This window comes from Myotis davidii, unplaced genomic scaffold (genome assembly GCF_000327345.1).
Source record: "Myotis davidii unplaced genomic scaffold, ASM32734v1 scaffold898, whole genome shotgun sequence".
Taxonomy (NCBI): domain Eukaryota; kingdom Metazoa; phylum Chordata; class Mammalia; order Chiroptera; family Vespertilionidae; genus Myotis; species Myotis davidii.
This window is the reverse complement of record NW_006289504.1, coordinates 487,160-490,875: the sequence shown is the minus strand read 5'-3', so window position 1 is coordinate 490,875 and position 3,716 is coordinate 487,160. Positions and strand designations below refer to the sequence as shown.

The 3,716-nt window shown below is 49.7% G+C and overlaps 1 pseudogene; it reads right to left on the bottom strand.

Annotated features, from left to right (window-relative positions):
- LOC102770470 overlaps positions 1-3,716 on the bottom strand; it is a 7,192-nt pseudogene that overhangs the window by 2,951 nt on the left and 525 nt on the right.

Below are 3,716 nucleotides of genomic sequence, written 5' to 3'. Positions count from 1 at the left end.
GATAGAAACATCAATGATGAGAATCATTGTTCAGCTGCCTCCTGCACGCCCCCTACTGGGGATGGAGCCTGAAACCTGGGCCTGTGCCCTTGATCCAAATAGAACCTGGGACCCTTCAGTCTGCAGGCCGACAAAAAGCAGTGATTGTTCCCCGCAGGGAAGCTATTGCACAAAGTACACACAGCGTCGGGCTGCAATCTCTCTTCCTCCACCAGATGGGGTGGATGCACTGGCCGCTGCCTCTGCGAGTTCCCGGTGGGAGCGGACCCGATGCCTCAGGACTGTGGATGACCTACCCCAGCTGGCTCCCTGGCTCCACTTGGTCGTGAGGCTGCAGAGGGCAGAGCCCCAAGAGGTCAGAGGAGGTCACCGCCTTGATGCAAGGTAGGATCTGAAAAGGAAGTTCTGACAGGGATCTGCATCCCACTGCAGCAGTCACGAGCTCCATAATGGAGCCCCTTCAGTCTAGAGCGACCAGGAGGACAGGGTGGGTCTTGGAGAGCAGCAAGGAGGAAGGGGAGCCCTCTACTTCAGAGGGAAAGGGGTGGAGAGTAATGAGGCAGGAAGAGGGGAAGGTCCCAGGCCCTGTTCCCAAGTAGAGTCCAGGAGGTGACAAGGCTTGGGGTGGAGGAGCTGCCAGGTATACCGGGGTGGGGTGGGGTGGGGGGTGGATCCCGGACACAGAGCTCACACCCCTCCCCCACAATCCCCAGCAGAAAGGAAAGGTCAAGCTGAGTGAAAGGCCTACATATTGTGTGACTGCCAAAGAGCGTCCTCAGGGGAGGGTCCATGCCCTTCTTCTGGGGTGAAGCCCTTGTTTGCCTGAGATGCTCCCGGTTTTATTTTAGTATTATTATTTTTTAATATATCTTTATTGATACGGAAAGGAAATGAGAGGGAGAGGGAGAGACAGAAACATCCATGATGAGAGAGAATCATGGATCGGCTGCCTCCTGCACGCCCCCTACTGGGGACCGAACCTGAAACCCTGGCATGTGCCCTTCACCGGAATCGAACCCGGGACCCTTTAGTCCACAGGCCGACGCTCTATCCACTGAGCCAAAACCAGCCAGGGCTATTTTATTTTTCACTTACCATTGTCATTCGATATTATGTTAGTTTCCAGTGTACTGCTCAGTGGTTAGACATTTATTAAGTTGCGAAGCGATGCAGTTTGAAAGTCCCTGCTTCTTAAAGGAACGGTGACAGCCCAACCCGCTGTCCTACTCTGATCCTCCCCTTCCCTGCTGTTTAGCCACTTCTCACCCTCTTACCTACGGACTGCACAGAATCCAGCCAAACACAGACAGGCTAATGAACATAGAGGCCAAAAAGAAAAGGATTAAATCTTAGGAAAAGTTGCAGCCCTGGCCGGTTTGGCTCAGTGAATAGAGCACCAGCTTATGGACTAAAGGTCCTAGGTTCAGTTCCGGTCAAGGACACATGCCCGGGTTGCAGGCTTGATCCCCAGTGTGGGGCATGCTGGAGGTAGACAATCAATGATTCTCTCTCATCATTGATGTTTCTCTCTCTCTTTCCTTCTTCCTTCCTCTCTGAAATAAAAAAAATATATATGTTTTAAAAAGTTGCGCCGAAACCGGTTTGGCTCAGTGGATAGAGCGTTGGCCTGCGGACTGAAGGGTCCCGGGTTCGATTCAGCTGAGCCGGTGTGGCTCAATGGTTGAGCATTGACCTATGAACCAGGAGGTCATGGTTCAAATCCCGGCCAGGGCATATGCCTGGGTTGCAGGCTCCAAGTCCAGTGGGAGGTGTGCGGGAGGCAGCTGATCAATATTTCTCTCTCGTCGATGTTTCTAACTATCTCTCTCCCTTCCTCCCTGTAAAAAATTAATAAATATATTTTTTTAAAAGTTGCATAAGCCTAAGCCCTCAGGAGAGAGCTAGTATCTGCCGGTGTCGCTGGCAGCAATCCTGGGGGACTGGCTGCTACAGGTTCCACTCCAGGGGCCACCTTGGGAAGGAAACCTACTCCCAGGGGTTGCATCAGGCCCCACGTGGCCTTGTTTCTAACAAAGCATCGCTGTTCCTGGAAATACTGGCCTCAGCCACACCTGTGCAACCCAGGAACTGTCTGGGTTTGTGAGTTAGACTGAGGGTGGGGCTGAAGGTACAAAGCAGGTTTATGTACAGCAAGCATGTCCAACTCAAAGGCTAACACAGGCCAAATAAACAAGGTTTGAGTGTATGTGGGCCGGAAAAAAAACAAAGGCTTCCATTTTCATAGAAATGTAGCTTTATTTCAATAGAGACATGCTGAATACAAAGGGCTGAAATAAATGTCACCGTGAACATAAAATCATAGGACATTTTAATAAAAATTAATATTTTTTCTTGAACATTAACTTACCAGACACTGAATAACTGCACAAATTAATAAGCGTAATGCAAGTAAACTTTTTTTTCTTGGTCTCTGAAAGCAAAATATTTCCTGTTGCGCACACCAAACAAGTCAGTCCAAGACTAATGATGTGGCCATCGGCTGCTAAAATATTCGCTGTTAGTATTAGTGGAGAGAAATGGTGCGCCTGCACGCATAAGGCCCGTTAGGGAAATGAATGCAACACGATTATAGTAATCAGTCATTAGTGAACACTGTAGTTTGTTATTAATAATTATGTTTAACAGGATATTGTAAAAATTAAGTTACAAAATTTTTATTAAAACGTTTCTTACAGCCTTAGCTGGTTTAGCTCAGTTGGCCTGCAGACTGAAGGGTCCCAGGTTGGATTCCGGGCAAGGGCACATGCCTGGGTTGCTGGCTCGATCCCCAGTGGGGGGTGTGTAGGAGGCAACCGATCAATGATTCTCTGTCATCATGGATGTTTCTATCTGTCTCTTCCTTTCCTTTCCTCTCTCAAATCAATAAAAATATTTTTTTTAAATAAAAAATATTTCTTACATACTGTTACATTGGCGGGGTCACAAAAATATTCGTGGTGCGCTGCATGCGGCCGGCGGGCTGCGAGTCTGACATGCTTGCTGTACAGACACAGATTGAGTGAACCCGGAAGGCACAGTTTCCCTCTGGCCCACTGTTGGGTGGTTTGGAGGCCTGGATAGAAATACCAGGGCCAAGGCACCCAGGGCAAATGGCATGGAATAGGGGTTTTTGTTTGTTTGTTTCTAATATATATTTTATTGATTCCAGAGAGGAGAGGAGAGAGAGAAAGAGATAGAAACCTCAATGATGAGAGAGAATCATTGATCAGCTGCCTCCTGCATGCCCCCTACTGGGGATTGAGCCCCCAATCCAGGCATGTGTCCTTGACCGGGACCCTTGAGTCCACAGGTCGACGCTCTATCCACTGAGCCAAACCAGCTAGGGCCCAAGTTCCTTTTTGGCTTAAGGTAGCCAGAGATGATTTGACATCTGACTGACAACCGGAACCCCTGGCTGATACACAGAGTAGGCCTGGGCTGTCGGCCTTGTTTAGGGAAGAGGGGAGGGTGGGCTCTTGGGCTGTCACTCTGAGCCCCACGGGTCTGACCTGGCCTTCCAGGACCCGAGCGCAAGCCCCGGGAGAGGAGAGAGCGCCCGGCGTCAGCAGGCCTAAGGAGTCCTGGTGAGTTAAAAATAAAAACAGAGGAAGAGAAAGGCTTGCTGTAATGACATGACTGGCTCTGTCTGTGTCTCCGACAAGCTCTGTGGCCGGCCGACTCTCCGTGGAGGAACTGAACCCTTCTTTTCTCTCTCT